At 38.4% G+C, this 27,248-nt stretch overlaps 1 protein-coding gene across 5 annotated transcripts in view; it reads right to left on the bottom strand.

The window, feature by feature from the left end:
* The window catches only part of LOC116055648 (RNA binding protein fox-1 homolog 3-like), a 651,886-nt gene extending 646,493 nt beyond the window's left edge, over positions 1–5,393 (bottom strand). For all 5 annotated transcript variants that reach the window (XM_035997778.1, XM_035997775.1, XM_035997779.1 and 2 more), the window contains exon 1: positions 5,322–5,393. The gene's annotated coding sequence lies outside the window, so the exon portion shown is untranslated. The remainder of the gene's footprint in view (positions 1–5,321) is intronic.
* Positions 5,394–27,248: the final 21,855 nt, after the last annotated feature.

The raw sequence follows: 27,248 nt of genomic DNA, 5'->3' as shown, positions 1-27,248 counted from the left end.
CCAACCAGTAAAACATGTCCTGTTCTCTTTATTTATTTATTTTATACTGTCCAACCAGTAGAACATGTCCTGTTCTGGAGACATGGTCCTTATTTATATATTTATACTGTCCAACCAGTAGAACATGTCCTGTTCTGGAGACATGGTCCTTATTTATATATTTATACTGTCCAACCTGTAGAACATGTCCTGTTCTGTAGACCTTATTTATTTATTCATGTTGGACCAGTCCAATATGACCGTCAGATGAAATAAACCTTGTGTTGTAAGAAAACTTGTTTAATTTGTTATAAATCTATTTTGATGCGTTTCCCGTAACTTTTGTAATTAATATTGATATCGCAATATTCATAATCGATATTGCAATATCACATTTTGTCAATATTGTGCAACCCTATCCCAGAAGTGGAACATCGTGGATATAGACTAGGTATAAGGAGACAGCACATTTAAACAGATGGGTCTTGAGCTGAACTTAGGTCCAACGAGAGAGTTCCAAAGTTTAGGAGCCACAACCTCAAAATCACAGTCTCCACTAGTTTTAAGCCTGGAGTGAGGACAACCAACACACCCGGACCGTAGAAAGCTACTTGTGAAATAAGGCTGCAGATGATCTGGTCTTGATATAGGCGTGTGTCTGATCATGCAGGATTCTAAAAGTGATCACAAGAGTCTTGAGATACATTTTTAATTTGATGGTGAGCCAGTGTAGAGATATGAAGAATATGGATGCATGAAATATCAAAATAAAATATTGTTAACGCCTTTCTTATTTTTCAGTGAAACAACCAATTTTTTCTTTTTCAATGCCAAATTTTACTATTTACTTACTGACACTGTTCTAGCTCCATGCAAGACCGGCGTCACATGAGACTTTTTAGAGGAGAATAACTAATAGCAGCAGCATTTTGGACCACTTAAAAGCAGCCTTAGGGACAAGGCTGGCTGGGGTAGAAAGAACTTAAGAAATTATCTGCCATCCTATTTTATAGAGTTTAGGCAGTTAAGTAAAACTGTCAATTGTGCTACATTTTTAGGCTAAACAACATTGACAATACATTTAAATTGACTTATTATCTGGCCAAGGGAGGGAAAGCATATACAAGGCAAAAAGAATAGGACCCAATACAGAAAATGAAAAACACACAGAAAAATCAAAGTCTGACCCAGGGATACTTACACACTGCCTGAGTCCCACAGTGTCAAAAGCTGTACTGAGATCTGACAGTACCAAGACAGTGCATTCCTTTCTATCACCATGCATCAAGAGCTTAGTTGATAAGGGTCAAGAGTTGTTTTTTTTTTTTTTTAATTTCTCAAAACCTGAAAATCAATAAGGTCTGATCTTATCGATAATGCTATGAGACTAGTGGATCATATAACATTATGTCTGTGTGCGCAAACCGAAAAAATTATTTACGAGCACAGTATGTGCGTGAAGACCATAGGTAAAGTCTAGCCTCCCGACCGCAAATCATTCAAAACATAGTCGGACTTAATTTAATTATTTTAAGAAGCTTAATCAGCTTCTTAAAACAAAAACAGCAACAGAGACAGAAGAAATCAAACTGTCACAGACTCACACTTTTTGCAATAAAAGCAATAATAGTTCTGTTAAGAGTAAGAATTTGTCATCTCGTCTTTTCACCAAATAATAGAAAAGTATCGATAATGGTATCGATAAAGACTCAGATCGTTGAGCTGTCTCGAAAATGGCATCAATATCAATAAGGTAGAGCTTATATCCAGACGCTTAATGAGTCAAGCTCTAAATAATAAAAATAATAATAATAATTAAGTTCTCTAATTTGGTAAATCATGAAAAATGGTTAACCTGAAGAATTTCCCAAAAATGTACTATTTACACTACTGATGTAAATTTGGATTGTGCGTGGTTTTAAGGTCCTATGTAGAACTGTCAGGGTGCTGTTGTCCTTATCTGTACACCACCAAAAGAGTTTGTGTGCAATGGTACACACTTAGCACTGTCCCTGTATATCAGCCATACTTTTAACAGTGCAGCTGTAGGAAAGCCACAGTGATGCAGCCAACCTGCTCTCTGCTTATCACAGATGGTTTCTGACAAGGAAAAGTGTCGCAGGAAGATAGCAGATACAATCTGATTGCTCCATGGCTATGACAGCTGGAGAGGCTTTTCATATATTCAACACACACTGCAGCACTGTGCTCTTATAGGTCATTATAAACTCTGTGCTAGGTAAGGCATCTTTTATTCTAAAGAGCAAAACATCCAAAACAGGTTATATTTTTGTTTTATGGATACTAGAGAATCTACCGTCTCTTTCAAGACCAACCAAGAAAAAGTGAAATATTGTTTCCTTTACGTTAATTTGTCAGTTGATATATGGACAGACACATACCTCATTCATCAGAAAGTTGTACTGATGTCACCCTGCACCATCAGTGCCACATGGACCCACGGAGAAAAATCAAGTCATGAGTCATTAAGTCATGCTGCAATTTATTGCATGGTATTATTTATCCTCTCTGGTGTCACAGAATAGTTAATGCTTGTCATAAGCACATCTGTGTTAACGAGAATTATTAGTCGAGTCTGCAACTAGACCTCATCACGGTCAAAATTAACAATCACCAGCCGCCAAATGCAGGTACATTTTCGTTTGGCGACTAAATCTCAGAGGGCTATCCGCCGAATACGGGTAAATGTTTGTACCAAATAGTTCAGTTTTTCAGTCTTTATTTGGGTGAATCTGCAGCTACTTTCTTCTGTTCCTCTGCACGTCAGGGCATCACAGGGGCGAGCTTACACACGCACACACAACCATTCACTGACAGAAACACGCACACGCCAAAACGCCAGCCACCATGTTACTTCTGTTTACTGATACCTAGCGTTGACCTTAGCATAATTAATTAGCCAGTATGTGGTGATTTTTGGCAGGAGTCAGCCAGCCTTCCAAAAGAAAGTACAATGAAATGATAACGGATCGTTAACCATTAACCGACAAGCAGGCAAAGGAGTGTCAGTTCATCTATCCGGGAGGCTCCGTGTCGGCGGACAGCTGCAGGCTTGTACCGGTGTTGATGTTCCAGGCATTGTCGTGGACCCATGCAGCCACTTTCGTAAAACTGCTTGCGGGACAAACACAAGTTTATGTCTGTGCCTGTCTCCACTGCATCCAACTGCGAGGTTGGCAGTTGTGTGTCTGCTGGCATACTCTGTGTGTAAGACGGCCGATTAACCCCGCCAGTCATCAAGCAGAAAAAAAGAGCTTAAAACACAACTTGCACTAGCAAGTTAACTAGAAGTTAAGAAATATATTGTATAGCCTATTTACCTTTAATCATGCAAAAACGTTTTTTTTAATACTTTTTTTATTTTTGTTTTAATAATATGGTTTTAACTGTTTAACTGATTGTATTAATCGGTCAGAATTCAGTTACACATTAACATCCCTACCAGCAGGACTTGCAAACCCAACCAGAAAGTTTTGTTATGTAGGCTACATTTTTGAGCAGGTGGACTTTTTCATCTACCCGGTAAGTCAAAAAGTTAATTTTGGACACTGGACTTTATGTTATAAAAAAAAGATTATAAAAAAAAATATGACACACAGTAACCTTGTACCGTACTTCAGAGTGGTCGTCTCAGTCTGGTCGTTTGGTCTGCATGGAGTTCACTACACAGAGGAACAACAATACAGTAATCATACTGCATTATATCTATTCATGCCCAATATTTCAGAGGTAGTCCACAAAATATGATGAACATGATGTGTGTGTGTGTGTGTGTGTGTGTGTGTGTGTGTGTGTGTGTGTGTGTGTGTGTGTGTGTGTGTGTGTGTGTGCGTGTGTGTGTAAGAGAAGAGAGGTCTAGAAAGTAAAATGAATGTTAAAAGAACAAATAACAGTTACCCACAGTACATATCTGAGGCCACATCTTATTTCCTTTTGACACACACCCACACACACACACACACACACACACACACACACACACACACACACACACCTCAAATTAATAGGGTTTGGAGTGTTGTGACCTTAGGCTATATTCAGTACAACCATACATGTTTTATTCTCACTAATGAAGGAAATGCTATTCATTTCAAGGTGAGTCAAATAATAAAAAAAATCTATCAAAAAACATGCTTGGTGTTGAAAAATAAATTACTCGGAGAGCTGTTAAATTGTCAAGGCCAGTGGCATTCTTACAGGATTTCTTTTAGTGCTGTTCCTGCACCACAAAAAAACACCTTAGAGGGAAAAATGCATTATTTTATCTGAATGATATTGCTTGACCCAAAGTAAAACATTCTATTAAAAAGCAGAGTTAATAGCAAACACCTAAATTGTTCTTTATTAAAGTAAACTTAGGTGAACCTTGCTGCCTATAGCCAAGGAAGCTGGACTTTTCTGAGCAGAAACATTTCAACTGACTATCATCTGTATAAGTGCAATGGCCTCACACACTTTATGTAATTATCATTCAAGAGGATCTTAGAAAAATTATTATTAAAACCAAAGAGTGGAGGTGGGATGTTATCTAAAGTTCTGTTAGCTGAGTCATTTGGGTCATGCTTTGAGTTTCCTTAACTAAATAGAAAATGTAATATATGTTTTAGTTCCTACGGGCAGATATTATAACAAAACAAATAGTATGTTGACAGTGAACATTTTACCACGATACATTGATGACAATGAGGAAACCGTTTCCTCAATATGTTGATCAAACAAAAGTATGTTTCCCTCTTTTCATATCCGATTACAAATTAGCAGTATTTAAAAAAAAAAATTGGGAGACAGAATTGTGAAAAACATCATTGTCCTAACACTTAGCGAATGCAAGGGTCTCATAGAGGAAGCCAGCTCTATAGATCTTTTCAACTGGGAACCCCTGAAGGCCACAGTCACACTGCACAGAACCACCACTTTAAATGTTGCAGGAATCCAAAGATTTTAGAGATTCTGACAACAGCATATGGTTCCAACATATTTTAAAAGGTAAAGCCGCCTTCTGAGTAAAACCTACAAAAGCTTTCTGTTGCTAGGACGTTATTTACCACTACTGGGAAACAGAGGTAACAAATATAGTTCATTTTCTGCAGTTATACCACAGTTATAGCACACTTCATTTGATTACAACGATGTGTTTTTAGAATAGAAAGCATACACCTAGCACCATTAAAGCAGGGCTACAGTGAGCAACATGGTTCATTTTTCACTCCATCCATTACCCTGTGATTCACATGCAGGCTGAGAGAGATTGTAGAAGTGGAAGGAAACAGAGAAAGAGAAGATAAATAATGGCGGTAAACTGGAAAAAGTTGGCTACTTACGTAAGGATGTCGTAAAGTGTGTATGAGACGTCTAGACGTTTCTTCTGCTATATGTCAGCCTGTGGAAAAACACAAAGACACACATTTAAACAGATGCTGTACTTTGATACCAAGAACAAAACAATTAGTATGCAAGCACTGGTGGATGTGGTTTGGACTGTATGTGCAACGTGTTATGCTGGTGTATACTTAATAATAATAATAATAATAATAATAATAATTGATACTTCATTAATCCCGCAAGGGAAATTACAATGTTTTCACTCTGTTAGAATACACATTACACACAGGCCTGAAATACACACACATGCTCTGTACCTATACATGCACTAATGGAGAGATGTCATAGTGGGGGGCTGCACCTGTCAATGGACAGGCACTCCGAGCAGTTGGGGGTTCAGTGCTTTGCCCAAGGACACCTTGGCAGTGCCCAGGAGGTGAACTGGCACCTCTCCAGCTACCAGTCCACCACCATACTTTGGTTCCTCACCTAACTCCCTACAGACTGAGCTACTGCCACCCCTAATCTGTGGGGTTGTCTGTGTGGACACTTTTTTTTGTTATGGGGAAATAGAGAGATGTGTTTATTAGCATTGTGTGTTGTGTAGTTGTAACAGCAGCAGCGTTGTCCATCTCTCCTCCTCCTTCTACTCCAATTGGTACGTATAGTCTATAAGCTCATAGTCGTTAAGGTTTTTTCTTAAATCAAACCCTATTTTTTTAATACTACTTATGGTCGGCATTTTTTCAGCAATAGCCATTTTTTCAAACAATACTTAGCCCTACTAAGCACCTCTAGGGCTGAGGGGTTACTGTCCAAACCTTTGGACCCAATGTGAAATGGACCTGTGGAAACCTGCACATAGCTGACATGCATGTATGCATTTTCAAAAAAGAGACCTGACCTTTAAAGGGACCCGGTTCATATAAACCTGAGGATAATTAGACATAATGCAAAATGCAGTCAACTCAAAAAGACCTAAACAGTGAGAACAGAAGCAATGGCTGCAGCATGATGCTCCACTAATTAACAAGCAGCCACAGAGCAAAAGTGCATGTCATTTTCCCCTACACATTTTCCTCCTGTGATGATGATGATGACACACCGTGTGATCAGAGCTGATAGAATCTGTTGTTTCTGCTCAGGTATTAGATACACAGACCTTTACCTAATCTAATCTAATCAGACTCTCCTGGGTCATGTCTTGGTTATTAGGAAGTGAGTTCTGCCTGAGGCCTAAGATTTTCATTGCCAACAACCACTTCTGTTATGGTTGTACACATGACAAATAAAGAACCTTGAACCTTGAGTGGACCTGTAAAGACTTCTAATTTGCTGTCAGGACTAGGAGCTATGAGTGTTGTTATGGCTTGGTATCACCCTGTGTTTCAATAAAAGAGTTTTAGGATCAATGACACATTAATTAATAAATAAATAAATGAACACTCCTTAAACACTATACCTAGAGCTGGGCGATATGGAGAAAACCAAATATCACAATATTTTGGACACAACGCCTCGATATCGATACTGTAGGGTTGACTGTTAGTGCTTTCACAAAATATTTTCACAATGAAAGTTTTGACAAATACTCATCAGTAATGTGGATATAATGACTAAGTGGGTAAAGGCAAATAATAGAACAGCTAGAACAGTCTGGTTTGTTCAGAAAATGACATCACTTTACTGTAATGCAGCCTTTAAAAACAGGAAAAGACAACACTTATACCATATTACGATATCCAAAATCTAAGACGATATCTAATCTTGTATCACGATATCGATATAATATCGATATATTGCCCAGCCCTACCTATACCTCAAACAAATAAACACTTATCAGCTTGTCAGTCAGTTCTTCTTAAGTTAACATTTGTGTTTAGCTCTAATGGCTGCTACAATTAAAACTAAAGTTGAGTTTATAGATAGACAGATCAACATGGAGCCAGCCAGCAGGCCAGACAGATGGTGTTTCATGGCAAACACTTTCTACTAAACAGATACAGCAACACCAACGGCTGGCAGCTACTTGCTCTCTTCCCTGCTCTCCCTTAAACCTGGGCAATTAAAATATTTCTCCCACAACAACAAGAGAGGAGAGAAACATACTGGAGATGCAACTCTCTGGTTGAATATATCATGCCAAACTGTGTTTCTATGGCAACTGTGGACCACAGAGGCAGCAAAGAGAGAAAGGAAGTCAGCTTGGGAAAAATACAAAAGATGCTGCAGTGACAGACCTCTGGGACTGTCCTTATTTCAACTCTGACCACTGCTGCCTTCCAAACTGGGCCGGCATATGTGTGTGTGTGTGTGTGTGTGTGTGTGTGTGTGTGTGTGTGTGTGTGTGTGTGTGTATGTACATTGGTGTGATGTGTTTGTGTGTGTGACCCTAGGGCATTACATTCAAAGAGGTCAATGACCTGAGGAGCAACGCAACAGCAACAATCAGAATAAGAAACAAACAAACATGCAGCTAATCAAGCAGACCACACCACAAACCCCCAGATCCCATCACACTGAACAAACTCCTACTCCCATGGGCCTTTGTGTATTCGTGTGCATCTTTATGTATATGTGTGCATCTATATATAGCAGGTCCCTGTGGAACTGACAGTCTGAACTGAATCAGCCTTACCATCCGTCTGGACAAATAAAGAGCTGCCTCTGTCAGTGTAAACATCTTCATTTGGGATCTGGTAGGCTCCTTCTGGTCTATAAGCTGTGCTGCACGTTATTTGCATATATTTGTTATATATTTATGCTAATTATTGGTACTGCTAATTGGTATTTTCCATCATTCAGGCCTCCTATGTTTACTGTATTCTGCTCTCCTACCTTTTGGTCCACCTCTTTCTCATTTCTGTTTTTAAATCCAACTTACTTCAATATTATCTAAAACTCCTGTCGGTGACATCACACCCTTTAGACAACACAAATTGGAAGAGGCAGTATAAATTGTGTGTTTAAAGTACACACAATTTAAACACACAAGTTTCTGTGGGGGAAAGTTGCCGGACGCCCCAATCTTCTGAACTCATTTGGTAATGGCTTGAATGTAACGGACGTTTATTAATATCAAAAAGTTACGCACTAAAGCTTTAAACTCAACTTCTTATAAATGTGGCAGAAAGTTAAATATGTTTGATTATCTTATTATGAGAGCACTAACACTCAATAAGAAAATGATGACCTATATATACATCTAGCTGGTTGCGAACGATAAGACTACAATGGATTTTAAACATAAACAGACACATTCTCACTCCCAGCGACTAAAATACGGACGCTTGGTCAGGTGCCTTTGGCGTTGTTATTGACGCTAAAAGACTCATCATATCTAAGGCGTCATATCTCAAGGCACATTATGTAAACGCGCTGGGTCGGGCCTATTGGCGTAACTTTTGACGCAGTTTAGGAAAAGATCGTGGGTGGGCCGATAAAAGGTACGTTTCCGTGACACGTGGGACAAGAAAGGGACAGTTGGGTTTAGAAAAAGAAGAACGGGACACGAACCCTGGTCTCCGAGGTGAAAATCCTGTGTTGTTTGACCCATCCACCACCCCAATCAACCTCCCTACATGGAATTTCGGGCTTTCGTACTACTCACTACCACTGTCTCTCTTAATACTACGTCATCTTTAAGCTCCACGGAGCTGCTGCTCTGCCCGGTCACTTTAGTGATTACCTACTAAAGTACTTTTCCCAGCAACCAGCAATATAAGAAAGGTGTGTATATAATTTGACCATATCATGCTGCCATGCATAACATACTGTACATTTTTAGTTTGACATTCTGCAGTCTAGGCAGACACTGGTTGTCATATAGCCTGCAGAGTGAAAATAAACTTGAAGATTGATAGTTGCTGCAGTTGGTAATCCATCAACAACATAGTTGTTGGAAGCAATCCTTTTTGAAAGCTTACTCTGGGATCATGGATGGGAAACTGTCCAAGCCAGCACCATCACTGTGATGGACCACTTTTCTCCAACAAGATTCAAGTTTCTGCATGTTGATTTTCAATTGAAACCAATGGCTGCCTAGAATTAAGGAAATCAATCTAAAAACTCATGGTAAGCTTTGACAAATGGTCAGCAGTAATGCACTAACGTTATACATCATTTGTAGTTAATTGGCTAAAAGATGCCAACCTGACTTTTACATTTATAAACTCATTATTTCATATTACACCAAACTAATGATAAAAAATAGCAAATTAAGTAATAATATCATAAATAATAAGTAATAAGGATATCAACAACATGCATTATAGGAACTGGCCCACTGCAGGTCATCCCTTCTCATATTGGGCTGCCTCCAGACCCTCTGGGAGGAAGCCAGTCTGTTATGAGTGAGTAAATATGTTGTTTTTCTTTTTCTTTTATTTCTAGTTTTGTTCTTTGAGGGGAGCCACCCCTCATCCATCTCACCCCCATACCTGTCTGATCCAATAAAGCCCCCCCCAAAGTACTACATATAACAGTGAAGTAAATGAAAAGTCTTCTCTGTTCTTCCCTCAGCACCCACTGCTCAACAGTTGAACATGTCTTACCAGGAGGAGAGATCCACACAGCAGAGCACACAGTCGGAGCCAGGCTGACCTGGCCTTCACTCAGCAGCAGGAGCAGCATGAAAACACTCTACTTCACACTTGGCTTTGCAAGTCTGCAAAATGAAAACGCTTTTTTATAATTTACACCCTCCTCTTCTGTGCCATATTGGCAGAACAGCAACTTTTCCCTCTTGACCAATTAAAATGGTTTCAGAGCTTGCAACCTGCAAGTCCACACGATCACATAACTGACACAGAGGCATCAACAGAGTCTGTAGGCAGGTTAGTCAATGCAACTACATTCCCAGCCATCCTGCAGAGGCTTGTAACTGACTCGAGTGACATTTAATATGTGAGAGTACTCCTGCTTCAATCTGTAATCAGCTAGTCTCATATTGCCAGACCGATCTCCACAGTGCTGTGTCAGCGGTGCAGTATGGTCTGGCTACACCACCTATCTATTCTAAGATAGAGGGAAAAAACAATGTTCTGATTCTTTTGTATTTCTCTCAACAAATAACCGTCCTTGGGTAAGGGGAGGCAGGGGTGGACTGGGACAAAAATTCGGCCCTGGCAATACCATCACTTACTGGCCTCAGACAGGGACTTTATGTTCTTTATAATTGCAAAAACCAGGCTCACGTTAGATTATGGCGGCAACAGCTTGAGGAGCACTTACAGGCTTTCATAATTAAATAATACACGCACTGGAGTAATTCATAAAACCTTCAAATAAACTACCATGGCACCATCTTAGAATAGAATGGAAATGCTTGCATATTTAAAACAAATGATTACATACTTAAACACCCAAAACACCAAAGTACGAAGACATAGCAGACAAGACACAAGCGTTTATTTTGAAAAGTAGAAGCCAGACGGCACCAGACGGGAGGCTCCAGCCTGCAGCTGTACAGTCTTACATATTTTTGTCAAACTAGTGTGAAACGCCAGTGTCTTTTTTCCAGTTCATCGGCCCTTCAGGTATTCGCCAGAACTGCCAGATTGCCAGTCCGCCTATGAGGGGAGTAATGAAAATGGCCCAACTCGAGGGGCGGCACCAAGCATGCATTTCAATCAAACCAATCACAACAATACACTGGTAGATTAAACTCTTAGCTACCAGCAGAGCTAACTGGTAGATTAAACTCTTAGCTACCAGAGGAGCTAACTGGTAGATTAAACTCTTAGCTTCCAGGGGAGCTAACTGGTAGATTAAACTCTTAGCTTCCAGCGGAGCTAACTGGTAGATTAAACTCTTAGCTACCAGCGGAGCTAACTGGTAGATTAAACTCTTAGCTACCAGAGGAGCTAACTGGTAGATTAAACTCTTAGCTACCAGAGGAGCTAACTGGTAGATTAAACTCTTAGCTACCAGCGGAGCTAACTGGTAGATTAAACTCTTAGCTACCAGAGGAGCTAACTGGTAGATTAAACTCTTAGCTACCAGAGGAGCTAACTGGTAGATTAAACTGTCGTCATCTGTTTAGCTCGCCTCTGGCTCGCCTATATCAGATACACCGATGTGATTGGTGCAGCTTGGCTACAAGGGCATAGTTAATGAGCATCATTACTGAATGCCAGAGTGACTCGCTGAGCAAATTACAATTGTGCTCTCGCGAGAACTCTGGATTTCCAGGGTACTAGTTATCAGCAAATCAAAGGAATATAACATATACTTGTAATCAGCAATCAAAACTAAGGAACACAAGCCCATAATCAACCAATCAGAAGGAATGTGTAAAAGGAATTATTATTCTTTGAGTTTTATTAATTATCATTTTACATTTCCTATATACTCTGTGTTCATTGTTTGTATGCTCTATGTCTTCTGTGTCTTTGTGTTTCTGCATACTGTAGTGTCCTTTAGTTGGGGGGCCTCATTATTTAGTGTTTGCTGTGACAGGACAGCGCATTCCTCAGAGCATAAGCGACACCATATAAAGCATATGCACACGGCGGGAAGACTGTTGTCCGGGGCGACCTCTAGCTCACCCAGTAAGAGTGTGCGCCCCATGTAGGCTGAGGCCTTTGCAGCGACCCAGGTTCAAATCTGACCTGCAGCCCCCATCTCTCTCCCACCTTTCCTGTCTATCCACTGTCACTCTGAAATAAAGGGAAAAAAGCCCCCAAAAAATAATCCTAAAAAAAAAAAAAAAGACTGTTGTCCAATGATAATAGAGTATTGTAAAGAATCATTTTAATATGATAAGAAGAGATTTGTTCACCTTTAACCATCTCTGTGGTCTCTGTGCTTTTGTGTTTGATATTTGAGTATCTATGGGAGCTAAGGAAATCTCCATAACAAATGCAACACTTAAGGTGTGTTAGAAACCGTTCCTTAGGACGAAAATAGTGTGTTTGCCATTTTGCAGTGGTGTTTGAATTCTCAGCGGTTAATTTCATTCACTATATAGTCCACTATAAAATACCCACAATGCACAGCTAATTTAAGCATACATACGATGTACCCTACATTTTACTCCCATATACCACAATGCAACATGGTCATGTTTTCCCAGAGGACCCGCAAAAACTGAAAAGGAAAAATGGAGCAGGCTTTCGTTTATAAATGTAAATCATTTAAGTATAAGCATTTTTCATGTTTGAGACATTAGCGACCTAGCTTTTTGATTTTTGTAACTGTTGTAGGACGTATGATAAGTATTTTTGTTTTGGTTTGTTTACATGATGTTGGGCGCACCTGTTTCGGTCACACAAACATCCGGTGCATCTATAGATGTTTAGAAATGTTCAGTGCAGTGTCTGAAATCTGGTTTGGTCATTCCCTCTATAATTCAATATTTAATAAACACTGTATAGGGAACAGTGAGGGAGGGAATGAATGCTGTGCTCCAAACCGTTCCCGGTTTGGAGCACAGCATTTGAATGCAGTCAGCTCCACCACTCAGGTGTAATGAACTGTCAGCTCTGTTTGGAACCATGACAGTTACCACCACAAACCCTAACCACCAAGTACCAACAACCCCCATATATATTGGTATAACACCTTCATTCACTTAGAATTAAACTGAAATTGTATGTAATGTCACTATGGAGCTGCTTCTTAGTCACTAAACAGGGTACAGACTTTATGGTGTCATAAGGTTAGAAGTTGAATTGTCATATCACAGGAAATGTGCTTATTATCTTTCTTTCTGAGAGTGAGATGAGAAGTTGGATACCAATATCATACCTGTGTATTAATTACAAAGCCAGGGGTTAACAGCTAGCCTGGGTAAGTGAGACAAAATGCTCCTACCACCACTTCGCTCACCAGTTAACATGTTGTACCTTGTTTTTTTAAAGCCATACACAGACAGAAATGTTCAAATGGCAATGTGTGGTTTTAGGGGGAGTTGCATGCTGACATTTTATTTTTTATTTAGTAGTAGTAGTAGTAGTAGTAGTAGTAATAGTAGTAGTAGTAGTGGTAGAAGGAGGAGGAGGAGGAGTAATTTTCCAAAAAGAATGTAGCTACAAATAAATAAATAAATAAATAAATAAAAAGGCATTTAAAGAAAAACCAAACAGAAAACATATTATACCTAGCCTTTTTGCATATCATGTTGTAATAGGCAACCCTTTCCCTACTAGATTTAGGCTATACAAAAACAGAGTTCCAATCATTTCATTCACAGTAAAAACCATACCTTAATTTTCATATACCACCTTATTTTTAAACATCTTTAGACAGATTGTATCATTACTTGTCACAATTTCTAGTTTCAATGTCTTTCTAGTGGAGTAGAGGCCTGTAATGGTGACTGGCAGCATCACATTAATGCTTTGCCTACAGTAAAATAAGACGCAACAAGGAAAAACATTGTCATGCCATGTTTGGTCGTTATGTAGATTTTCTGCTTACCTACAGCTTATTGTGGAACTCAACCCTGCCATTTAAACAAATCATTAATATGTCTGTGACAATCTAAATTTCAGCACATGCAGTGGAAGTACTAATACTTCAAATATCTTCCGACAGTCAAGACAGTGCAGCTTGTATAATAAAGCCATGCTGTGGTGTACAGTGTGTTCCGTGGAAGCAGCCTCACACATCCACTGTCACAGTATATGATTTATTGAAATATTACCCAGACCAAATTAACAAACGGGGCTGGACCCGTTCCCAGTCTGCAGCTGCCTCTGAAATCAAGCACACTGGGGGAATCCATGCAGACCACCACCCTGACACAACTCTTATAGATATTAATATTTACTTTCCCTGTCATATATTTATGTACTAGCGTTCCGACCCACTCTCTCGTATTGAGACAATCCATCCTGTCAGATTGACCCTGTTAAACAGGAGTGGAGGAAATCTGGCTGTGTGTGTGTGTGTGTGTGTGTGTGTGTGTGTGTGTGTGTGTGTGTGTGTGTGTGTGTGTCAGCAGCAGGGGAGTCTTTTTAGAAGGTAATGAGGGCGTCGAGAAAATGTTATAAGGGGCTCTAAGAGGTGTTTGTGGATGCTGCACTTTGAAAAACACATAAGCCATTGCAACCAGGAAGTGAAAGCAGTCTCTCCTCTATCTTATACATCATCCAGTTGACTTTCATCTTTTCTGCTGCTTGTCTTTTTCTCCTTCCTCTCTTCATTAAATCCCGTCATCTCTCGCTCTGCTTGTGCCCTTCATGGTCACACATAGTTCAAACTTGCAGAATTATAGTAATGAAGGAGTTTTCAGGAAGGGGCAGAATCCCCAAAAGGAAAAGACATTAACCTTTTGAACCCTCTGATTTGCTCACTATTGCTCCTTTTATTACTGACTTATGGCATAGTCACTGCATTGTTATTAATAAGTTGGACTACTCAGAAGTACCATCATTTGGCATGTCTGGCTACACATTCTACAACTTAAATAATTATTTTTCTGCATGTATGTCCACCAGTTTTAAAGGTCCCATGGCATGGAAATTTCACTGTATGAGGTTTTTTAACATTAATATGCGTTCCCCCAGCCTGCCTATGGTCCCCCAGTGGCTAGAAATGGTGATAGGTGTAAACCGAGCCCTGGGTATCCTGCTCTGCCTTTGAGAAAATGAAAGCTCAGATGGGCCGATCTGGAATCTTCCCTTTATGAAGTCATAAGGAGGATAGGTTTAGGGCTGTCCTCGACTAAAGAAATTCTTAGTCGACTAACACTTATATGATTTTGTCGATTAATCGATTAGTTGATGTAATCGACAGAGCTGTGCTCTTTGAGAGGTGGTTAAGACTAGAAAAGCACAATATAAATGTAGTTAATTAACCATCTGTAAAATTTCTGAGTGAGTTTCTCCACAATTAATCCTGCAAAAGCACCACTTTAAATCTTGTGTTTACCAGAAATGTACTCATAAGTTTCTTGGAAATGAGTAATTAAGCATGAATAAGCATAAAAAAATGACTCATCAACTAAAGAAAGGTGGCAGCCCTAGAAAGGTTACCTACCCTTTCTCTGCTTTGCCCGCCCAGAGAATTTGGCCCACCCATGAGAAAGAGAGAGACATCATGGCTTTCAAACGAGCAAAGTGGAAGTTGGTCAAGGCCACCCTCCACCTTGACCCCCCCTCTCTCCTCCTCAATAGCTACAGACACAGAAATGGCACATCCTAAGGAAAGCTCATTGTGGGACTGGCTCTAGTGGCTGTAATTCTGCACCAAGGCTGGATTTCGGGAAAGAGACTTCAGATACAGTATTAGGGGACCACTAAGGCCTATATAAAAGAGACTTCAGATACAGTATTAGAGGACCACTAAGGTCTATATAAAAGAGACTTCAGATACAGTATTAGGGGACCACTAAGGCCTATATAAAAGAGACTTCAGATACAGTATTAGGGGACCACTAAGGTCTATATAAAAGAGACTTCAGATACAGTATTAGAGGACCACTAAGGTCTATATAAAAGAGACTTCAGATACAGTATTAGGGGACCACTGAGGTCTATATAAAAGCATCCAAAGAGCACCATGTCATGGGACCTTTAAACACACACCAAGTGTCTGTATATGTATAGAAAAAATATTAACAGTGTAAAAATGAAAAAAAACAACAATATATTTATATATTTCTCACATTTCAGCATTTGGAATATCTTTGTTTTGAAATATATCAGCAGGGTTTCAATCATGCTTTGGGAGATGTAAACAGGAAGTGGAATGTTACGCCACATTTTAAACTAAAGTTGAATAATCGAATGATATAAATATAGTTTATTATGTAAATACCATTATTATCATATAATCTCCATCATTGAAAGTCATGCCACATTACCTACAAGCAGTTTCTGTTTGCACTGTATCCATATAGTGCATTACAGTTGAACTAGCATTAAAAATAATGGTTATGATGCAAGATTTTGAAAATCCTTTTAGAAATGTCTTTTGTATGTTTTTTAGGGACATTTATGGATGTGTATCCTTGATTAACATCTGCCTATGATGTCTGTGCGTTCTGGTTTGACTCTGGTTTGACTCTGAAAAAGGGAAAGCTCAAAGCACAACCTAAGAATCACATGCAAATAGACAAACATTTAGGAAAAACAAAGCTTTAAATACATTAAACGCAAACTAATTAAGAAACACAAACATGCAAAAACAAAAACACTGCAAGTCAATAATGGAAACATGTTACAACACAATATCCGTTTCCATGGTCACTGGAAACTTAATACCATTGTAATTAGTAAGCTAATTCTAGTAATGTATGTATAGCCAATAGCTTTAATTGTATCACAATCACGTAATCAGAATGGTAAAACTAAAATAAACATTGTTTGCTCATATTCCTAAATGATTTTGTGTGCAACATATTTATCAGCATCATCTTCATCTTGTGATTTTTTTTTTAAGTTGCAGTGTTTTGGCTCTCTCAACCACTGTGTATAGAGTTTGAGCAGAAATCCATGAATCATGAAACCATATGCCACACTCAGATATCCAGAGGCATGTAGGATGAAGTATATTCTCTTGTACTAACCTACGTGGATTCGGCCTACCTTCTTCAAACAGCTGAGTAAGTCAAATGTGTCCAATTACTGCCAGCTCTCCCTGTCTTTCTATGTTACCCACCACCTGTGTCCCCCTCCCTGTACTTGTGATTTGAAAGCAGCAACGGGGGCTGGAGACTAACAACGTAAATGTGTGGGCTTTCTGACTTGTGTGGATAACTTACTTCAAAACTGATAGAATTAGGCTGAGTATATTTATTTGTAAAAGAGTAGTGTATCGGCTTGGTTAAAGGGACAGTTCACAACAAAGTATAAGCATATATGCATATATATTTTCCTCTTACCTGTTGTGCTATGGATCAATCTAGATTGTTTTGGTGTGAGTTGCCCATTGTTAGATATGTCAGCCATAGAGATGTCTGCCTTCTCTTGAATATAGAGCAACTAGATGGCGCTCGGCTTGTGGTGCTCAAAGCCCCCCAAAAATACATTTGAAAAACTCAACGGCAATGTCTCTCATAACCCAGTTATTTAAGATAATCCACAGACCTGGTTGTGAGCAGTTTCATGTAGGTACTATTTTCTTTAATACCAAACTATACCCGCCTACTGCGCAAAAGGAAGCATACTCATGGACAAGAGGGTCTGCTCCTCAGCTGAGCTGTGTAGCTAACCGATAATGCTAGCTCATAGCTAGCTCGTGTTACAGCACAGCTGAGGGACGTCATTAATGTTTACATCTCGGGGTGTCATGAGCACGTGCCTGTTGTCCATGAGTATGCTTCCTTCTACACAATGATACGCTTGGCAGGTGTCCTCTCACCTCTAGGCAGACTCACCTGACCCCTCCAGCTCTGTGGTTGTTTGACTCACTGCATGCTGAAAAAAACAGCTAAAAGAAAATGGCTCCCTTTCCTCCGTCGTCATCCTGCTGGTCATTTCAGCATCGTTTGACCTGGTGAACCACCAGATCCTGCTCTTCCAAACTGAGAGTCTCAGGCTCTGCAATCTCCCTGTTCGCATCCTACCTCGAGGACTGCACTTAGTGGGTAACTTGAAGAAAATATTTGTCTGAACCTTGTACTACTGGGGTCCATCAGGGTTCTGTTCAGAGTCCCCTGGGATCCCTCAGGGTTCTGTTCTGGGTCCCCTCCTCTTTTCTCTTTACACCACTTGGCTCTGTTAATTGAGTTCCCATTTAAGGTGTGACTCCTCTCTTTTTTAACTATAACTCACTAGGCTAAGTTCTTTCCCATGGGTAGTTCAAAGTGTTTCATACAGGGTTCTATCACCGAATTGTAAATAGTCATTGTCAAGACAGAACAAGGCAGGTACTTTATCAAGGTACACAAAGATCAACAATATAAAATCAAATAAAACTAAAAAGTATTAGGTATTACATGTTTCTCCTTACCTGTAATTGATTTCCATTAGCTAAGCACACAGTTTGAGTTCTTAGTAAAACTTTACAAAATGGTAGATAATGAGAATTATGATAATTCCTATATTCTGTAATGCTATAGAATATGGATGTTAATGTTATTTTACTTTTAAAAAAAAAAAAAAATGGCCTAAACAATATACAATATTTATTTTAATAATTTGTATAAATATAAATAAAAAATAAATATTTAATCAAACTGTGTCATCTTCCAAAATACGTTGTTGGTCCATGCCTTCCAGAACAACTACATCCGATCAGACACTACAGGATGACATTGAGGTTTTAGAATTAAAATACTTTTTTTGATCTGGTACAGCTATGGTTAAGGTTTGTTCCGATTTGGGTATAAAAACAACTTGGTCAGGGTTAGACAAAGCGGGTTGGGTTAAATTTACTACTTTGTTAAGGTTACGCTGATTTTCCACTGGGTGCGTCTGTGCTGCGTTCCGGCTGTGCTGTGGTTTTGTTCTGTCCTCCGCCAGGCACCATACCACACCGGGAGCGTCTCAAAGGTGGAGCATCTTGCTGTCCGACTCACAGATTATATTGTCTCTACAAGTATTTGAAAGAACAATCACGTGTTTATTAAGCTAGATACTAGCTTAATAAACACGTGATTGTTCTACCTTCCACTCTAAGCACTCCTGCAATTGAATTCCATACCTTCTCTTTTCTGGTGTCCTAAAAAAAAACATCTGTGATGTGTTATTATGTTTTTTAACCTCCAAGATGAATCTCTAGGTGTCCGTGGTGTTGTAGAGGAGACATAAACAATATTGGGGGGTGTCTTTTGGTAAACTTCCTGCCCGGCTGTCGGAACGCAAAAGGCTTCATAGTTAGCTTCAAATATTTCAATTTTGAAATGTAGTACAGTACATAGATTACATTTTAATCTAATGAATTGTATATTATTTAAAATAAAACCATGTTTTATTTAGCCTATGTATGCACTAAGACTTACACTCTTGAGTGTGTGTGTGTGTGTGTGTGTGTGTGTGTGTGTGTGTGTGTGTGTGTGAGTGTGTATTCTGGGTGCCAATATTTTTAATACATGTACAATAACAACATAATATACTTATGTGAAAAACAGGCGGTGTCAAATTAATCCAAGGGACAGAGGCTACATGAGGGTGTCCCAGGTATATTCTCTATCTTGTTAGGGGCTTTGGCTGAAAAAAGATTTAGAACCTCTGCTTTACACACTTTAGCTCAATGTATGCTGTTGTATGTGCGTGCATGCATAAATTTGTGCGTGTGTGTATGTGTGTGTATGTATGTGACAGTTGAACCTCAACTGGAAAACTTCCAGAAAGCAAAGGAGCAAAGGAGAGTGAAACAGAGACCGACAGAAAAAGACTTTTAATGGGGTCCTTCAAATTGAAAAGAATTCGCCCCTGCATGTGGGAATCCAATTCCCTCCAATCCGATGGGATTGGCATTGAACAGGGTAAATAAGGATGGATTGTTTGTCCGTTAGCTCGCTGGGGAATGAATCTGCCGCTTAAATGTAAAGTGACAGATCCCCACCCCCTCCACACACACACACATACACACACACACACACACACACACACACATACTCTCTTCTCTTTAAGTCAGCTTCTCTCTTTCACCTCCTTCTCTCACTTTCAAGTTTCTGTCTCTATCACACAAAACCATGAGAACTACTCCTAATGAGGACGCTAAAGTCACCTACACACGCTCACGACTACCCACCCACATCCCTCTCCACACATACATACACATTTAGACACTAAGCAACACATACACCCAGACTAAATCTTCTCTCCGGTATGTGCTGTGTATCAGAAAGATTTACTTTGTTTTTTCAATACCAGAAAGACAATGTTGTGTGAGAAAGGTGTCACTTTGCTGGCATGATGCAACTGATGGTAACCTCCCAGCCATTTCTCAGAATGCAGAGAAACTAAAGGGCTATTTCAAAAATGATGATGAAGAGACAGATCACAAGATGGGGACGAGGACTGAGACAAGAGGACAAGAAAAAGTTACCACAGGGGAGCATGGCAGGGAATGGAAAGTTACAACTATTAATAATATATAGGACTGAATTAAAAGGTAACTCTCACTCACAGGTAGAACTGCAACTTTAATTGTCCGTGATTAGATGTTAATATCTGCAGGTGCCACCTGGCTGCCCTAAAGGCACGAGGCATGCTTGTGTGTGGTACTGATCTGCTGCATGGTTTTCAAACTAAACTCAAGGAAGAGGCACATGTCAATACATTGAACTTCCCCAGCTTTCCATCCATACAAATGTGCATGAAAAATGCAAACACCTGTCATGGACCTCTTACACACAGACAAGACTATCCTCCAAGAAAAACGACAGCATCAATCACATCAGCAAATCCTAGAAAAGGACATATTTACTTACACTTAAGTGACAAAGCCCTCTGGTAGCCATAGCAATTCTGTGTGTGTGTGTGTGTGTGTGTGTGTGTGTGTGTGTGTGTGTGTGTGTGTCCTGATTTCTACCGTTTACAATCACTCACCTCTTGTCTACACTGATCTCTTTCACCAATCTTTCTTGCACAGTGTGCACTTCCAACACACCAACACATGACATATTTAGTTGTTCAGCAAAGGTACAAGATTGACCAACCAGCTAACAGGATGAGAGCCGTGGGTGATGGCTGCCTGATGATCCATGATAGCACTGAGTGTGTGAAGAGAGCGAAAGTGGGAGAGCAACTCTGACAAAGAGGACACCAAGACTCAGCAGCCATTATCGATTGGCCTTTCCCATAGGACACAAAGATGTTAAGTAGAGTTGCATGCTCTCTCTCTCTCTCTCTCTCTCTCTCTCTCTCAACTCCCATAACATCTTCCAGAAGACCTGCACCTTCGTCCCTCTGAAGTAAGGCAGCGTTAACAGCATACTGGAAGTAATCAAAGAGCAGGATAACCACGGCATATGTTGCATACAGTTATTGGAATAGCAACCTCCAAAAATGGCCGTTGTAAAAAGTTGATTGGCTGCTCTTAACCCCTATCCCTTTCCCTCAACGCTCGAATCACATCTGAGAAAGAACTAAGACAACTCTAGATGTCAATTCAATGTTTGATGTTTACAGGATTTTTATTATGTCTTTTGATAGGGAAATTATGATACATATTTTCCCTTTTGTTATTTATTAAACTGTTTGCATAGAATGATATTATAGTGATTACTATTATTCTCTGTCTGTTAAATTAAACTATTTGCATAGTAAGAAAACATAACACTACTTGTTCCCACAAGATAACATGGAGTCATTGGCTATCTTCACTGGGGCTCGAGGACAGGACATGCGTCTCTCTAACCAGATAAAGGGGACGCCATCGAGTCTGACCAGATTGAGGAGACAACATCTAAACTGACAAGATGGACAATTGACAACATTGAATTCTGTTATGATTGTATTTCACACATAAATAAGCAGTTTGAGGCTTACATGAGTCACTTTCTGTACTTGTGCTCTGAGAACTGTAAACTGATTCTACTTGCAAATAAACTAAACTTTATTATAACTTCAGTGGTTCCGTCTATCCTTTGATAATGTAATTATTCTAACATCTTTATACTATAATAATAGCAATGCAGCTAAATATCTCTAGGTTTCAATTATGGGAGAGTTAGGTAAGTGAAACTTAGGATATTTAATGTCAAAAAGAAAAAGATTAGTACAGGAGAATTCATGTCGGAAAGGTTCAGGACAGGGAAGGGGCCAGAGGGATCTTTGACACTATTACAGTTTTTTCCAACTGCTTACACACATTTTCAAAACTATGTCTCTTTTTTTCAAAACACACACAACAAACACACACACACACACACACACACACACACACACACACACACACACACACACACACACACACATATTCTTTATTCTAAAAATGATACCTTTGGTTTGTTTCATACTACAACGCTGTACTACTCTTGAATGAATATTTTCTGTTTTACTGTAACATTATATTGTTTTTTACAGAGCACTTTTCAACCCCTCTCAGCAGATGACTTTCTCTCTAGAACATTGTAAATGTAGATATAGGCCTATGAAAGACAGAAGAGCTTTAGATTTAGAACAACAGTGTGTACATGGTATATCCAAAAATTAACTATTATGAAAAAAGTGTTTGCCATTTGATGCAAATGCTTCATTGTGAGATGTGTTTCTGGTATTTTGAATGCAGTGTTTCATGTTGAAGGAGATGTGAGGCATTTTGCATTTTGTGTGTGCAGTTTTAGGAATTGTGTGTAGAGTTTTGAAAAAAGGAGACATAGTTTTGAAAATGTGTGTAAGCAGTTGGAAAAAACTGTAAATATTGTAGTACAAAATAGGTGATACATGTTTCATTATGGTACTACATATAAATATATCCCTGTAAAAGTACTGCAGTAGTAGAGAGAATACTACAGACCAATGTGGTACGAGTATATATATATATATATATATATATATATATACTGTATTTAAACTTTATTTACAGTATCTAGGTAAGTCGATTGAGAACAAATTCTCATTTGCAACAACGACCTGTCACATTTCCAACACAGTTCCACATTCATACCTGAAGCTGCCCAGTACAACCCCAGTCTGATCTGCTGGCCACTGAGCAGTATATATATATATATATATATATACAGTACATTATATATAAAGTATATATAAATTATATATCTCAATCATCAGTAACGAGTTGGCAGAATTGGACAAGCAATTCCAAGGGCCTACATGCATACAGTACTGTCAATATAGTAAATAGTCTTAAAGGTGGTACATGGGAGCATAGAAACAGTGTCTGACACAGTAAACAGTAGTGCATTACAGTAAAGAATGATGATGAAATATTACATCCACAGATCATGTAGTCTAATTGGTTCATGCTCCACACTAGTTGGTGACGTGAATCGCGTTATCTTGAAATGATCTAAACATGGAATATTGTTTGTCTGTTTCCATACAACTATGCATTAAGAGTAATGCAACAGTTACTTATCATTGTGAGTAGTTGTATCGATTGATAGTTGGATAATTGTAATGGAATGAATAGACAATCATCTGAAATGTAATGTGGGAATTGCCTTTTGAAATAGTAGTACTTTGATGTTAAGTTGTGTCATATTGAACAGGTGATCTTTGTTAAATTAACAAATGATCTTTGGTTTATGTGTATTGTAAAGAAGGACTTGCTATTTTATGTTCGGGGTAACGGGGATCAGCCAATCAGCACCTTTGTTTTGGGGTTACAGAGAGGACACCTGTTTACGTTGGCTGATAAGTTTTGTTTTTGAGTTAGTAGTGAGAGTGGCCGGGAGAAGCACAGGTAGATATTTCTGGGGTGTATCGTTGTCGTCTGTGTCGCCTTCTGTGCATGTGTGTGTTCAGAGACATGTGAGTACACTGGTATAAATGTTTTACATATGTGTATTTTCGGTCCCTTAGGTTTATATGAATGTTATCTGTTCTGGGATACTCAGTTGAACTGCAGTATGTTAGCATACATTCTGTTAGCAGCATGCTAATGCCTAGTATTATTAGTGTTACATTACTATTGTGCTTATGTGTGCACTCACATGACACTGCACTGTTATTATTGGAGTGTTCACCACATTGTGTAGTAGAGAACTATGTTTGGGTTGCTGTTACTGAGACACAGCAGTAAGAAGGCTGCTGATGTGTGTGATCTGGTATATTCTTTGGTTATTTGATATAAGCAGCTATAGCTGAAGTGAAAGTTATACTAATTACCATTTATTAGTCTTACTAATTGCATCCTGTCATCACTGTTGTTTTACTTGTATGCTGATATTTCCTTTTTTTATTGTTTATTGTAGAACCACACATACACTCAGACAGACACACAGACAATCATCTGCTAATAAATCTATTGAAGAGCATCAGAGCATTTGACTGCATTCTTACTGATGCACCACAGTGGTCACCTATTCCCAACTAGCTACAGTTACAGTCCTGGTAATCGATTCTCCATTACATGTATTGTATCCAAGCAATTGAAAAAAGTGTTAGAGTTTTGAAAAATTTGCATTTTGATCATTGGTTGTGAGTTTTGTGTCTAGAGTTTTGAAAAATGATGTCAAGGTTCTGAAATTAGTGCCAAAGTGATTGTAAAAAACTATCTACCATTTCACTGTGTGGGGAACTGACAAATCGGCGACCCCCCTTGCAGCTGCAGGCACCCTGCTTGCACCCCCTACTTTCTTTCACAATGAAATGGACTAGTCCGTAACGGTGCGGGCACGAAAGATAAACACACGGTGACAGGAGAACTGGGAAGTATACAGAGACGGAGCAAGACGAGTCTAAACCTTTCTTTTATGGCAATGGTCTAAACACAAAAATTAAACAAAGTTACCCAAGCGGCTCAAATAAAAGAAAAAAGCGAAAAGAGATGTTTTCGGCAGTAGCAGGACCTTCATCAGCTCCCGTGGCTGATGATAGTGGAGGGGGTGTCGGTGTCGGCGACAGAGTCATGCACAGTGAGGAGGACAGGAGGAGAGAGACAGAGATGAGGGAGTGAGGGTAGAACCTGCGGTAAGCACAACTCCCCTTAAAACCCTTTGCCTCCTGATAAAACTGAGCCAAAAACTGAGAGGTGGACAAAACACTCCAGCAACAAAAGACGTAGGCATGCTTTACTGTATGATTACATTAGTAGTCTATATAAAAGATGTAGACATGCTTTACTGTATGATTACATTAGTAGTCTATATAAAAGATGTAGACATGCTTTACTGTATGATTACATTAGTAGTCTATATAAAAGATGTAGACATGCTTTACTGTATGATTACATTAGTAGCCTATATAAAAGACGTAGGTATGCTTTACTGTATGATTACATTAGTAGTCTATATAAAAGACGTAGGTATGCTTTACTGTATGATTACATTAGTAGCCTATATAAAAGACTTAGGTATGCTTTACTGTATGATTACATTAGTAGTCTATATAAAAGATGTAGACATGCTTTACTGTATGATTACATTAGTAGTCTATATAAAAGATGTAGACATGCTTTACTGTATGATTACATTAGTAGCCTATATAAAAGACGTAGGCATGCTACTGTATGATTACATTAGTAGTCTATATAAAAGACGTAGGCATGCTTTACTGTATGATTACATTAGTAGTCTATAAAAGACGTAGGTATGCTTTACTGTATGATTACATTAGTAGCTTATATAAAAGATGTAGACATGCTTTACTGTATGATTACATTAGTAGTCTATATAAAAGACGTAGGCATGCTACTGTATGATTACATTAGTAGCCTATATAAAAGATGTAGACATGCTTTACTGTATGATTACATTAGTAGTCTATATAAAAGATGTAGACATGCTTTACTGTATGATTACATTAGTAGTCTATATAAAAGATGTAGACATGCTTTACTGTATGATTACATTAGTAGTCTATATAAAAGACGTAGGCATGCTACTGTATGATTACATTAGTAGTCTATATAAAAGACGTAGACATGCTACTGTATGATTACATTAGTAGTCTATATAAAAGACGTAGGCATGCTTTACTGTATGATTACATTAGTAGCTTATATAAAAATGTAGACATGCTTTACTGTATGATTACATTAGTAGTCTATAAAAGACGTAGGTATGCTTTACTGTATGATTACATTAGTAGCTTATATAAAAGATGTAGACATGCTTTACTGTATGATTACATTAGTAGTCTATATAAAAGACGTAGGCATGCTACTGTATGATTACATTAGTAGTCTATATAAAAGACGTAGGCATGCTACTGTATGATTACATTAGTAGTCTATATAAAAGATGTAGACATGCTTTACTGTATGATTACATTAGTAGCTTATATAAAAGACGTAGGTATGCTTTACTGTATGATTACATTAGTAGCCTATATAAAAGACGTAGGTATGCTTTACTGTATGATTACATTAGTAGTCTATATAAAAGACTTAGGTATGCTTTACTGTATGATTACATTAGTAGCTTATATAAAAGATGTAGACATGCTTTACTGTATGATTACATTAGTAGTCTATATAAAAGACGTAGGTATGCTTTACTGTATGATTACATTAGTAGCCTATATAAAAGACGTAGGTATGCTTTACTGTATGATTACATTAGTAGTCTATATAAAAGACTTAGGTATGCTTTACTGTATGATTACATTAGTAGCTTATATAAAAGATGTAGACATGCTTTACTGTATGATTACATTAGTAGTCTATATAAAAGACGTAGGTATGCTTTCTATATAAAAGACGTAGACATGCTTTACTGTATGATTACATTAGTAGCTTATATAAAAGATGTAGACATGCTTTACTGTATGATTACATTAGTAGTCTATATAAAAGACGTAGGCATGCTACTGTATGATTACATCAGTAGTCTATATAAAAGACGTAGGCATGCTACTGTATGATTACATTAGCAGTCTATATAAAAGACGTAGGTATGCTTTACTGTATGATTACATTAGTAGTCTATATAAAAGATGTAGACATGCTTTACTGTATGATTACATTAGTAGTCTATATAAAAGATGTAGACATGCTTTACTGTATGATTACATTAGTAGTCTATATAAAAGATGTAGACATGCTTTACTGTATGATTACATTAGTAGCCTATATAAAAGACGTAGGCATGCTTTACTGTATGATTACATTAGTAGTCTATATAAAAGACTTAGGTATGCTTTACTGTATGATTACATTAGTAGTCTATATAAAAGACGTAGGCATGCTTTACTGTATGATTACATTAGTAGTCTATAAAAGACGTAGGTATGCTTTACTGTATGATTACATTAGTAGCTTATATAAAAGATGTAGACATGCTTTACTGTATGATTACATTAGTAGTCTATATAAAAGACATAGGCATGCTACTGTATGATTACATTAGTAGCCTATATAAAAGATGTAGACATGCTTTACTGTATGATTACATTAGTAGTCTA

Source organism: Sander lucioperca, chromosome 22 (genome assembly GCF_008315115.2).
Source record: "Sander lucioperca isolate FBNREF2018 chromosome 22, SLUC_FBN_1.2, whole genome shotgun sequence".
Taxonomy (NCBI): Eukaryota; Metazoa; Chordata; class Actinopteri; order Perciformes; family Percidae; genus Sander; species Sander lucioperca.
This window is presented reverse-complemented; position numbering and strand designations above follow the sequence as displayed.